General features: G+C 35.0%; 1 pseudogene; it reads left to right on the top strand.

Moving 5' to 3' along the window:
• The first annotated feature begins 9,681 nt into the window (after nucleotides 1-9,681).
• LOC106967414 (40S ribosomal protein S17-like) lies at nucleotides 9,682-10,115 on the top strand (annotated as a pseudogene).
• Nucleotides 10,116-14,923: the final 4,808 nt, after the last annotated feature.

Here is a 14,923-nt window from a genome sequence, read left to right as displayed (position 1 = left end):
GAAACCATGGTGTAATGGAACGGACAGTGAAAAATGACACCAGTAAAACATGAAGTTAAGAGCAGCAAAGGCATGCACATAAATAACTAAAATAAAATGTAGAAAGTAGTATGTCCCCTGAGAGATGACGTACAAATAAAGTTCAATTTGGTATAGGAAATTGGAAAATTTTTTGAGAGCAAAATATCAGGGATATCTGAGGCAGGAGATGACTGTAGAATTGGGCCTTTCCGGTAATGAGGATTTGAGCAAGGAGGCATAGGAGAGAAATGATTAAGTGCTTCAAAAACCAGCAAGAGCTGGTTACATATGTAAACTCCTCCCTATGACACATAAGCTCCTCCCTGTGAGAGGAGCAGGTGTCCCAAGTGGAGCACTGGGTGACTCAGCAGGACAGCTAGTTTAGACCAAACTGAGTGAGGCTTTCAGTTTATGTATCATTTAACTATCTTCCATCAAATGGACAATCATTACTTCTAGGTGCAACCCAATAATTTTAAATTATCCTAGTAGAAATAAATGAAATCTTGCTTTAAATTTTATCTTTAAGAATTCAGTTGTAACTGTCTGACATTCAAAATAAATTGTTCATTTTAAAGTTGGATTTCTTAAGTATTAAATCTGATGTTTATGCAACATCCTGTAAGGAAAAATACAGACACATAGGAAAATTAACAAAATAAGAAGGAAACAAATATTTCCAATTTAATTTTCTCAATATAAAGAGAATGGTCATTTAAAAACATGATTATAAGGCATGAGTGGCAAGTCACTGCTAATTAACAATAAAGGAACTGTATAATTAAAGAGAATTCTTAAAATGCTCATGTACTTAGAAGATGTAAAAATTTACCAAAGGAGCTTCAGTTTGGTCAACAGAGTGTAGTTTTAACAAACAGATTAGCTTTAAAATGTATTATTCTTCAAAATAAAATTTGATGAGTATGGGGTGCCTGGGTGGCTCAGTTGGTTAGGCTACCGATTTCAGCTCAGGTCATGATGTCACAGTTTGTGAGTTCAAGCCCCGCATCGGGCTCTGTGCTGACAGCTTGGAGCCTAGAGCCTGCTTTCGATTTTGTGTCTCCCCCACTCTCTGCCCCCTCCCCTGCTCACACTCTGTGTCTCTCTGTCTCTCAAAAATAAATAAACATTAAAAAAATTTGATATGTAAATTGCTAGACACAAAGTTGTTCTACATATTTGCAGTATGATATATGCTGCATGTGAATGTGAAACTCCAGGACATATACTTTTATAGATCTTATTTCAGGGTCATGGTTGTACCAGTGTTAATATTAAATTTTTAAAATATTAAATACACAAAACAAGTAATTTAATAAATATTTGACATAGGAGAGTTAAAATTTTCTGTTTTTAATCCATCATAATTTTTTAAATAGCCTTATTTTTAGCTTATTTTCCATGAGCCTTCTATTTCTCAGTATAATCAAATACTTCCTGACCTTTTTTCCCCCTTTTTTTACACTCTTCGTAGCACAGGCTGTGTAAGTTTTTGTAAGCACAGAGTCAGAAATCTGTAGGAAATTTAAACAGAACTAAAGAAAATTGGGCAAAACAAAAAAATAAAGATTGCAGCAAAAATTATGCCTATAAAAAACTTTTTATTATTCTTTTCTGTCTCATCACTATCTATACTTGGCATATTCAACCACTTTTGTTATTTAAAACTGAACTCAAAAAAAAAAACCAAAAAACTGCACTCAGATGGCATTTTCTCAGTAATTTCTCTTTTCTGTTCTCCCAGAATATGAGATAAGAGTCAGGTTATATATTTGAAATCTGTCATAACATAAACCTCATTTGTGTCTAACCCTTTCACTCCTTACTTTGCAAATTTTAAGTTACTGTTTTGTCCTAAGTGGAGAGAGATAAGTGTCCCTGTCTCAGGAATTTCTATGAGGATTTAACGAACTTGTATATGTAAAGAGCTTAGAATTATTGCATGTTCTACAATATTTCCATGTTGTCGTATTAATACTTCTGTTCTCTGATCCTTATTCTCTGATTTTTCCTTTAACCCACTCCAGTGAGATTATTCTGTATCCAGAGCACTGAAAATCTTCTTGTCAATACCCCCATGGCACTAAAGCCAATGTTATTCCTCAATTCTCATCAAATTGCAATACTATTGGACTGAATCGATTGGTAAGTCCCTCACCAGGAGCTTTCCAGGCCACTCTCCACCATTTTTGTTTTTTCCTCTTCAATCACTGGCCACTTCTTCTCAGTCCCCTTTGCTGATCCCTCATATCCTCTGTCTCTTAAAGGTGGAGAGACCCAAGGCCCATTGGTCTTTATGCTCTATACTAACTCCCATGATAATCTTATGCAGCCTGTGTGCTCAAGGCTTTTATATTTGCATCTACCATGAATGCAGTATTTGTCTACCCAATGGTCTATTTAAAATATCCATTTAGACATCCAAGAAACATCTTAAGCATGGTCTGCTTTGACACCAGTTACCCCATCCCAACCTGCTCTGGTCTCAGTCTTCCACACACTGCAAGGCAGCTCTATCCTATTTGCATAGGCCACAAACCCCGCTGTCTTCTTTGTCTTCTCTCTTTTTCTCACACACCTCATCAAATCCATTCATTTGGATTAACTACATTAACTTTAAAATATATAGCATATAGAATTAGACATTTTTTTACCCTTCCAGTGTTGTCTTTTTGTTCCAAGTCTGGATTATAACAAAAGAGCTCCCTGATTCCATTATATGCTCCTCTAGTGTATGTTTTTAATGTAGAAGCCTGCATGATCTTTCATAAAACATACTTAGATCACATCCCTTCTCTTCTCAAAAATTTACAATGCCCCCCACTCTATGTCATTTAGCACAAAAAAGTGTATTTAGAATATCCTGGAAATTTCTACCTCTTTTCTTTACTTCTTTGATGTCCACCAAAGCCCCAGTGGCTTCCTTCTGAATGTTGAGCTTGCCAATTAGGCTTTTACCACAGGGCCTTTGCACTTGCTCTTCTCTCTGCCCATGATGTTCCTCTGTCACATAGCCACAGGCTAGCTCCCTCATCAACTTTAATCCTTTATTCAAATAGAACTTTCCAAATAAAGAGGTCCCTCATGGCTGCCTTATGTTAACTTGCAGCACTCCTTCTCTTCCTTGCTTTCATTTTCCCAATACATTAAATCACCATATATTTTTTTCATAAATACTTACAGCAACAAACCTTGTCTAGGAAAATCGTTTTCAAACTCTTCTGACTTGACAAGTAACTTTGGTCTATTTATTGCTTTTCAAGAGTAACATTTAATTTAAACAATTTATTCTACAATAGTGACAAATCTAAGATTTTCTGTTAGGAAATTGCATCCCATTCCCCTCCTGTAGTTTAGCTCAATGAACTCTAAAAATAAAATTTCAAGTAATAGTAGATATACATTGAGTTACTCCTAAATAATACTTCAGAACACAACAGGCCTTATAGTAAATCTGAATGTAGGAATGATTCCCTGCAGATGCTAGAGACCAACCACAGCCATTGTATTATTAGTTACGCCAGGAAGCCTTGTCACAGTGCATGACTGCTGAACCTGGAAATATTCTGAAATGTCACAGACCAAATCTCCATTGCTTTATATATACTACAGAGACCTGTAAAGATATTTTAAGTTGGATTGACATTTCTGCTTCCTGAAAACTTCAGCTATCGATAAACTAATGTTCTCTGGGTCTGTTGTTGCTTCTTCTTATATGTATATTGTCTCTTGCTAATACTCTTTAAATAGATGTAAATTGTGTTTAATTCAGGAAGTTTATGTATTACATATAAACACCAGACAATAAACTATGTAGGTATTGAATAACTTAGAAAAAACCCCACAGTTTCCACATTTTTCAAGATGTTTAAAACATGCACGGTTCCTAAACACTAAGAACAACAAAAATTAAATTATTTATTTTACAAAATAGCTGTTTAATTTGATAATGAAAATTTAACTAAAATTAAAAACTACAGAAATAGCATTATAAATGTTAAAGAACTTTAAACTTACACATTATCAGAATTGCTAATCGAGAAAAAATATAACATTTAATTAAAAAGAAAACTGGGAGTATGCTTTAAACATTAAAGTGTGAATTGGACAATATAGTCAATAATCTAGATAACTGAATTTAAACCAAAGAACTTCCATGCTTATTTCCAAAATTTTAAGCATTTTGAATGACAATCCCTTTTTGCCTGCTTATTGGGATAATTTTTGTATTCTCTACTATGTGTATGCACAGCCTTAAAATCAGTGAGAAAATGGGGGGAAAAAGCTAGTTGTATATTCAGGAAATAGTCCTTAAAGTCACTGATTTAATACTTACATAATCATGATGTTTTGTTATTTTAGTATGAAACGAATTTTTATTTGAAAAAAATGTTCAAGCTCTTCTATATCAAATAATCTAGAAAAACACTTCCTAAGTTAGATTTCCTAAAGTGTGTGGAATGTGGTAGATTCTTGCTGTTTTGTTGTGTCTTAGAATTTACACTGTATTGTAAAATGATTTCATGGGAGGCCTCACCAGTCTGAGGAGATCCTTTTGTGTAGGCAAAGGATGAATGCTAATACTTGTCCATCAGCATTCTGTTTCAACTGGCATCATTTTCGAAGCACTACCCTCCTTAAGGTATACATACTCCACCAAACATATCCCAGCTTGACAGTGCCACTAGGTTAAGTCGTAGAAACTTGTACACCTGGGCCTACTTCGTTCTCCTCTCTCCTCACCATACTTGTGCTTCATTCAGTAAACCACTGGCCTTCAAAATTCCTCAGAAAGGAAGCAGGCAGGAAGCTCTGAGTGGATGTATATTACCAAACTACTGAGGGCAAATGTCAATTTCTCAAGCATATTCCCCTACCAGTGCAGTTCTGGGGTGGGCCTAAGAGTTTCTGCAGCTTTTGAGACATCTAACTAGAAATGATCAATGACAGCTCTCTCTTTGGTAAAAATCCCATCTCTCTGAAAATGAGCTCCACTTAGTTATTTTGGTGAGCCACACCTCAGCACCTAACAGATTCATTTTCTCCCCCCAAAGTTCTCCGTTCTGCCTATATGGCTGAATTGGTGGGAAGTAAAGTTGAAACGGTACTTTGGCTACCCTCTGAACAAGTAGGTGGAGTCCACAACAGGTTTGGGGTGGAACTCTGGCAGCTTCATCATTGTTTTAGAATGTGAATAGACTTGTTGTCTATTGTCGTCAAAATTAAAAGGAAAAAGAAAAAGATTAATTTAACATATTGTATGTAATATAGCTCAGTTAATCCATTGATGTACTAGGACTTTCCTGTAATACATGAGTGAAAGGGGGTGAGAATTATGAAGAACAAACACTACAAAAATTACAGAGGAAAAAAATTCCTTTAATGTATGTAGAAGGTTACATTCTGAGAACACAGAACCACAAATGGGTGTGCTAATGTAAATATAAAATTGAGGACCTATTTTGTACGACTATGGATAATATATTAGCTCTGAGTAAAATCTCACTGCTTATAATCTTTTATGAATGCCTCATTTAATTTATTCATTCCCTGCACAGGGGGATGTCTGTTAATATGTATTTCATTGAACAAGACTCACTTTGCCTTCCGTTTTTCCTGCCGTCTACCAAGCACACACCTGATATGCATGCAATGGAGGGTTAACACAAAAATTACTATATAACCTGGCAGAGTGATTTATTAAGAATTTCAAGTGGCAGAATAATCTACTGAGAAATTAACTGTCTACTCTTATTTTTTTTTCTCCCATAGCACAACAAAATGTATAAAATGTTATTCTGTTCCACCTTCCATTTGTAGGAGGGAGCTCTATTTCTGTATTCTTGAATTCTGGGTTTCTTTGTTTCCTGGGAAAGAGGGCAGAGTAGGTTCCTTTGCATGTTAGTGGCCAATGGAGAAAGTTGTCAGGCAGAATATAAAACCAATATGTATTAAAAAATAAATTCCCCGGAGCACCTGTGTGGTTCAGTTGGTTAAGTGTTGGACTCTTGGTTTCCTCAGGTCATGATCTCGCAATTTGTGGGTTCGATCCCTGCATTGGGCTCTGTGCTGACAGTAGGGAGCCTGCTTGGGATTCTCTCTCTTCCTCTCTCTCTCTGCCCCTTCCCTGCTCATTCTCTCTCTCTCTCTCTCTCTTTCTCTCTCTGTCTCTCTCTCAAAATAAATAAACTTAAAAAAAAAGAAATTGTTTTAAAAAATTCCCCTTTATTTCCCTATGCCCATTCAAATCTTTTGAATATACTTAATTCACTTGAATGACAGGGACTGAAGCATCTTGATACTTAGGCACTTAAAGGTCTGTGGTTCTTCAAGGACTCTTGTTTCTCTAATCTCCCTATGGGTGCCTTTGGTTAATTATGACAATTCCAACCTTTCTAGACATTGACATTACTTTACTCCTGTTGGCATAGTCTCAAAATTTCAAGAGATACACAGAATCCTAATTCCCTCAGAAGAATCCAGAAGAAACACACACACACGCACACGCACACGCACACGCACATGCTCACACACATACATATACATATATATACATTTATTAGCATCTTTCCCTGTTTTTGTTGTTTTAACATACCTGTGAAATGTTTCTGTTCTTTCCAATATGGTAGCCACAAGTTGTGTGTTCTTTTTGAGCACTTAAAATGTGCCTAGTGCACTGAAGAAAATTTTAACTTCCATTTAATTTTAATTAAATTAAAATTAAATTTAGATAGTAAATATAGCTTGTGGATACCACCCAACAGTGAGATTCTATGGGAAAAGTTGGTTTTACTTAATTAAGTTTAAAAAGAAGTGTAAAATGAAGATAAAAAAAAAATCTTAGCGAAAAAAAAGCACACACAATTTCATTGCAATTACAGACATGTGTAAACCTCTGTTTTTTAAGTTTGAAAGAGCAAACTGAAAATGGGAAAATGGCAGTTAAAGCTAAATACATATATTGATTACTTAGAAATTTAAAAATTATGGGCCACAAAACTTCCTGATACAAAGAGGACAAAAGAAAGTAAAAGATTTCATTACATGCAGATGATTAATGATTTTATAACATAAGTATTTTTAGAGATATTATCAAACATTATGAAGGGGCTTCTATCTCAGAATCTGAAAATTCTCAAGATGCAAGTACATGAAACGTGAAATTTTCAATCACTGACTAAATGTTCTCTGAGTTGTCTGTGAAAACCCTGCCTGTGACACACGTCAGTAGAAAGTGCAAACCATGGAAAGGGGGATTCTGTTTTTCAATTAGCACATAAATCTAAAGCTGATATTCAGAGTTCAGTACTTTTATTGAGATTACAATTTTGCTTTCCTTCAGCATCATAAATGTAGCAAGGAATTAATGGTAATAAACATAAAATCACAATATACTGTTAAATTATTCTGTTTTCTTGAAGACCTTCTGAAAATTTATTTTAATATGAATACATGTAACATTTCATAATTATGCTAAGATGTGCATAGAAAATAACTTGTAAAGTTCTTATTTATCTAGTAGGGAATTTCAACTTCTTTAGTAAAGTTATATTTATAAATTGTTTGCTTCACTTCACATTTAAGTAATTACCAATGAGTTTAATTTAGGATCTCTAAAAAAAATCAGTGTGCTTTATGTTTAAAATTACAGACATAAATATCTGAGATGAATCTAGCTAATGTAAGGACTTTTTTGTTTTCTAGAAATTATCCTCTAATGTACATTTATATTTAATATAATAAAATTTATAGTCATGAGCTTTGAAAGGTCACTAAAAGATATTGAAGATAAAGAGCTAAGTATTTTATCATACTTAAATGTTTATGTATTTCATTTAGAAAAGGGTTTTCCTATAAGACCAATGTTGTATATTTCACTACATACTATATTTGTCTCCAGAACTAGTTAGCAAGAGTTATGGAGTAAGTCCACTATGATGTAATATATCAATTACATTTCCCTTCTACACGAGTATCCCTTTTGTCCTTTGTTTAGACAGTGCTGTCATTTATGAGTGTGTGTGTGTGCATGCATGTGTCTGTGTGCTTGCATGACAAAATAATCCATTTGAAAGCTAGTGAAGGGAACATTAGTTGTGTTTTCTGTCAATTCAATAAATATTTTAAAACTAAATTCTCATAGAGAAAGTAAGATGTTATAGGCAAAGCATTTTTTGCATTGTGTAAAGTAAGAATAAAAACTGTTATGTATTAAATCATACACTTTCTATGGGGTTTGTTCATCATGACATGATATATTCCAATAAGGTCATGAATAATCCTGACTAAGCCAGCTTTCTGAAAAGAATATTATTTATCTCATTTGCTCTCTCTCTCTATAGAATTTTGAACACAAAGTTCTAGGTGGGCCCAGTTGGCCCAATATAAAGATAATATACTTTATATTATCTAAATGGATTTTTATTTTTATTTATTTACTTTTTAATGTTTATTTTATTTTTGAGAGAGACGGAGTGCAAGAGGAGGAGGGGCAGAGAGAGAGGGAGACACAGAATCCGAAACAGGCTCCAGGCTCCCAGCTGTCAGCACAGTGCCTGATGCGGAGCTTGAACTCATGAACTGTGAGATCATGACCTGAGCCAAAGTCGGACACTTTTAACCAACTGAGCCACCCGGGCACCCCAAATGGCTTTTTAAATTAAGAAAATTTTGTAGCTACTTTGGAAATGGTTTTATTATTTTCTATATATATATATATATATATATATATATATGTGTGTGTGTGTGTGTATGTAAATAATAAATGTGTGTGTGTGTGTACATATATATATATGTAAATAATAATTGTCACATTTTGGCAGTAAGTATAGAACAAACACCCGTGAAACTACCATCAAACTTAAGAAGAAGACTACAGATAATATTAACTCTCTGTGTCTCCCTGTACCCCATTCTTGCCTCCTCCCTCACACAGGTACTACTCTCCTTAATTATGTGATTATTTTGTTACTTTTTAAAAATATAACTTACCACTTGTGTGAAAAAGAAAACTTAAAATATTTTTAGAAGTGATATATACCTGTACATGATAGTAAAGTCAGACAGAATTAGATCCATACACTGATTTTTCCCATATTATTATATCTGTATATTTGACATTTTTTATTCCAAACAACAAAAAAATCTAAATAAAAAGGTATGGGAGGTATTGTTGGTAGTTTCTTTATAGTTTTTTTTCTTTTTTTTTTTTTGTGGAGATTAAGTGACATAAGTGTATCTCAAATTCTCAGTGCAGTGCTTGCTGCATGCTGGATATTTTTATCATTATCATTGATCATTATTTTATGTTGTAGTATATTTAGAATTCTTATTGATGATTTAATAACTATTTAGTCAGTCAGCATGGTTCAATCCAAAGCTTTGATTTAGTTCTCAAATAATATTTTTGCTGTCACACATGTTACTCTTTTAATTAAAGTGTTTCTTCTACAATTATTAAGAAGAGAATCATGTAAGAACGCCAAGAACAGTTACATCGGAACAGCTCTGTTCTTGTCCAAACATACCACATCCTACTCCAGTATCTGTATGAAGTGAAACATGCTTGTGCTGACCCTTTCATGACTTTTAAAACATTTCAGTAATTTACCTCTATTCCAAACCCCTCGTAACCACTTTCCTTTTATGAGGCCCTGACAACATGGCTGTGTTTGCTCTAAAACTGTGAAGAAGGTGGCCCGGTCATCACTGAGAGAGAGGTACTGCACACTCCCGGGCAGTAACTGCCGCGCCAACCAGCACACGTGTGAGGAGATCGCCATTATTTCCACCCGGCGAGAAGCTTCTCAGCAAGGGCGCAGGCTGTGTCACACGCCTGATGAGGCCGTTGCAGAGAGGCCCCGTGAGAGGTATCTCGATCAAGCTGCAGGAGGAGGAGAGGGAAAGGAGAGATAATTATGGTCCTGAGGTCTCAGCCCTGGATCAGGAGATCACTGAAGTAGATCCTGACACTAAGGAAATGTTGAAACCCTCGGGCTTTGCCATTCTGTCCAAACTGCAGGTCACTCAGCCTCCAGTTGGGATGAATTTCAAAACCCTCCATGGAGTCGTTTGAATCTTTCAGCTGTGCGGTAATATCTTCAGTAAACCTTGGACAATAACAACAATAACAAGAGAAATTGGAATAGAGTCCCCTATTATTCTAAAATAATTTCCACCTATAATATTTACATATTATACATTACAGCTATTTTAGGGGATTTCGCCGTACACATTTCATGTATATGTTATATAGAAAAAATATCATTTTGACAATTTCCTATTCTTAGGTTGTTGCTTAGCAGTGAAGATGCCATGTTTCTTTCTGTTATTTTTGTTACATGCATGATTTTAAAAGATGCAGTGCTTTATAATGGCTTTGAAGAAATTATTGCCCTCAAGAATTCTATATTATTAATATGTTACTCGATAGGTACTTTTTGAACATTCTTACTAAAATAGGCAATATTGTTTCCTCTATCATTTTCCTCTATCTCTTTGCACTTGTTTCATAAGAAAATCTGAGGATGTGAATAAACTGTCTTAAAAATAAAATCTATTTTCAAAGTAAGACAGAAATAAACATAAACAAATTTAAGATGATTTTCTAATTATATCATAATAAGGTTCTAACTCTACTAGTCCAGCTGTTAGAAAGATACATATTTATCTGATGTGTTTATAATATATGTAATATATGTTTATATTATGAAGATAGTATAAAATATTCAGGGCAGGGGAATTTTCTGAGTTTTTCTGAGTTTAAAAGTAATGTAAGAACTCCCAAAGAAGAGTGTCAGTAGATTTTCATCATAAAATACCACAACTTCTCAGTATAAGAAAACCACAAATAAAATAAATAGCTATGGATCAAAATATTAAAATAAAATTAAACTATGTTTAATTTAACTGTATTTAGTTAAATGCCTCAGATGAATAGATAAGAAAATAGTAATGTGATAATAGATAAGTAAGCACACTTTGAACTGACATTTCAAAAAAGAAAAATAATGACATTAGCCACAAATATTCAAAACCCATTGAACAGGAAGCAGCTGATAAAATTACGTTTTAACAGAAAGTTTTCATTTCTAATTCTCTAATACAATCATATAGAGAAGCCGTGAACCCTGGGGTTCAAGATATATTTGTACATTTTCATGGTCACATCTTAGGAGCTCTTTAAAAATTTAGACTGTGCGACGTAACAAAATCTAACTTTTTCTCCTCTATGTGTGCCCGTTGCCCTTTATGATCCTTTTATGCTCTGCTTTTCAGTGGTGTCCTTAAGAAGGTCTTATTCTTGGATTTCAGTGTAACCTTACCATCTCTGCTATTAATTAACCTTTCTTCCTCTGAACTGGTTACACATTCAGTGTGCATGTTTGTCTTTCTTTGTTCTATTGAGCTGTCTGTGAAATGCAGCAGAGGAACCAAGGCTCTCTCAGCAAAAGGGCACCAACTCTTTTTACAGCCTTCCTCCTTGGTTCATGGATTCTCAGCGGTCAGTTTGAGACCATAATTGTGTTCGTATGTCACCACAGACTATTCTCAGGGGCCTGCCCTCAATTTCTTATACCCTTACAGAATTCTAAATACCATTTCCAGTCCCTTTATCATTTAAGTTTTCAACTAAACAACTTCAAGATACAATTCTCAGGAGAGAACTGGGCGTGGGGGGTTTAGTGGGGGGGGGGGGAGTGTAGTTGAAAACTAGTTTCTGTTGTATGTGTATTCATATAACCAGTGGTCAAACTGCAGAAATGTATCTGTCCTTCCATAACATATTTCTGAAAGAAGGGGAAAGTGACACAGATAACTCACAAACCCAGCAAGTCTCATTAAAATGGGTGTTACAGGGTTTGGTTACTGTTTTTCAATCAGAGTAACCACAGTGGCACTTGATTATTTAGTGCATACTAAAAGAGGCTTAACTTTCTACAGAAAAACATCACTGTTGCCATTTGTCTAAAAAGTACTCTGTGTTCTGGTTAATTAGTTTTAAAGAAACAATCATGGTATTTAAATATAGGAGGTTCTTAAAAGTGATAACGGATCAAGTTTTCTTCTAAACATAATTTGGGTAACAGATAAAGGATCAGCCTTATACTTATTTCATATGACATTGGGTCAAGGTAACTATGTCTTCAAACTACATTTATAGCACCTACATGGAAGAATGATCAAACTGACTTGACCAGGCAAACCTGACATTAGGAACAAGTAAGGCAACTTTGTTTATAGCAACTTCTCCATCAGTTAGACAATGGGAGTCATGGAAGTTATGTTCATGCTTTAATGGAAAGCAGAACAATGGATGAGAATTTGACTCTAAAAGACTCTTCAGAGATGGAAGACCCTTAACCACTCAGTAAGCAAACTGGTGGCAGCAGGTATCAACACCTGTAACATTAACCTTCAGAATGGACTCCTGACAGTCATGGATCATTCTCCGATATGCGATTTCAAAGTCAGCATCTGAGTTCCTTGGAGGAATTTAGTAATGTGGCTTTCTACCTCAAAGAGCCTGTAGAAACTTTCTGACCAGAAGATGAGTTACTGAACAAGCATTAGGGAACTTTAGCTTACGCTGAAAGACAGACCATAACTGAGTTGATATTCTTGGCCTGAGTCCATTTGAGAGGTCTTTTAATGAGACCTAAAGGCTGGGATTTTCAAAATAATGACAGTAAAAACAAGCAATCAAAATAGGCTGGTTTTTTCCCCCTTAAGGAAGATTTATAGCAATTCGCCAAAACTATACTTTGTTGAGAAGTTTGTTGTTGTTGTTATTGTTGTTGCCTTTTTTTCTTTTCCTATAAGTCAGTCAAGTGTTTCTCTGCTGAGAGGTTGACTATGTGGGTTGACCACTCTACTCTTGTTTTTGTTACCTCTGACTTCTGATCTCTGAATTGCAATCCCAAGTCTGACTTGATTTTCAGAGTGCCAGCAAGAAAAGACATCAGAAATTGATGGAGTAAACTGACATACAGATTTTTCTTGCTTTAGGGTTCTATCAATTTTATTCTGAGTCACTGTGTTACATATTTCTTCAAAAATAGAGTGCTACTCTTCACAATCTGTTCTGGCCATGCAGTTTATGGCAATCTTGACATATGATACAAATAGACCTCAAAAAATTAGGAAGTCAGGATGGAAGTGACCATAAAGTTAAATAAATCAAGAAAGGAAAATTGGGGATTGGTATCTGGAAGCTTGGAGGTTGCCTCAATTACAGAGACAAACATGCCTGCAAGAGATTGAGGAGTTCATTTTATATGTCTCAGTAAACATGATCAATCATCTTCCCATCAAATACAGCCATTCTCTTTCAAGGCTAGGAACCAGGGCCACTTCCATGGTTATAAGTGGATACTTGTTGGAAAAGAGAAGTGGCAAATGGGTATGCTGTTATATTGCACCTAGAAGAGAGATGCAGCTATCTATACACACACAACAAATAATAAGAAATCTCAATTCTCATGTTATTTGAATTATTTGAGGGGCGCCTGGGTGGCTCAGTCAGTTGAGCGTCCGACTTCAGCTCAGGTCACGATCTCGCGGTCCACGAGTTAGAGCCCCGCGTCGTGCTCTAGGCTGATGGCTCAGAGCCTGGAGCCTGCCTCTGATTCTGTGTCTCCCTCTCTCTCTGACCCTCCCCCGTTCATGCTGTGTCTCTCTCTGTCTCAAAAATAAATAAACGTTAAAAAAAATTAAAAAAAAAAGAAAAATGAATTATTTGAGAACATAAGAAAAGTTTTACAACTTTTCAACTTATTTTAAGGCAGTAATCAAATACATAAAAATATCCAAATTTAAAAATCCCAGGGAAATAAAATCCTAAATAAAGTATACACAAATATAATTTACCAGTGTTTGAAAGAAAAAATACATCATGACAAAAGTAACCTTTAACCCTGAAAAAGCAATGCATATTTAATATCATTAGATTTATTTTTATCAGTTAACATGTCAATAGTTGTCAAAAATCTGTGATACATTGAATTAAATCATATATTTATTTTAAAATATAAAAAATCTCATATGTTAGAACTAATATACCTTCATTGGAGATAACTGTTATTAGAGGAGAATTAAGAAATGTGTCAATGATTGACAAATGTGTAAATAGTTTCATGTAGGTGAGCTATTGCACTAATTGTACAATGTAGGGTAAATAACCCAATAAAATGTAGTATATACTCCATGCTGTAAGAAAATAACATTTTTACTGGCAGGGATACACACACACATACATACATACATACATACATACATACATACATACATACAAACACACACACAGAATTGCTTCTCGGAAGACAGGGTTGTCCTATTTACATATCTACTCCTATTCCTCTGCCTAAGAACAATTAAAACTCTAGAAATACATTATCTACAAATACTAATAATAATAAAGAACATTCTGAAAGGTGAAGGAAGAAAGACAGATAGGCTAGGGACCTTGGGATCTGAGAATGACACGATGATGAGTTCCTGGGTTTTCTTTTTGTCTCATATATCCCAGATTTGGAATTGGAAAATACAGAAACCTAGAAATAACAAGACGTGCAGGCAAAAATAAAAGTTCCAACAAATGCCCGCTCTTTCCAACCAGAAGACCAGGAAAATGGCTATATAGCAGGACAGAAACTTTTATATAATGAGTACTCTATTGTAGAATAAACCATGGCACCACCTCCAACCCAGCCAGCAAAAGGAGAGTGGGGAGCCTGGATTTTTACTGTCTCTAGGTTGTAGCAAGTTGCACAAACTCCTCACCCATACCACGGAAGAGTGGTGTCAGAGAAACCTGAGTCAGGACCCAAAGCATTCATTTCTTCTAGGTTCTCCTAGGTAACAAGGACCCCATATGGTATTATTAATGGAGACTATATGGCAA

The sequence above is a fragment of the Acinonyx jubatus genome, chromosome B4 (assembly GCF_027475565.1).
Source record: "Acinonyx jubatus isolate Ajub_Pintada_27869175 chromosome B4, VMU_Ajub_asm_v1.0, whole genome shotgun sequence".
Taxonomy (NCBI): Eukaryota; Metazoa; Chordata; class Mammalia; order Carnivora; family Felidae; genus Acinonyx; species Acinonyx jubatus.
This window is presented reverse-complemented; position numbering and strand designations above follow the sequence as displayed.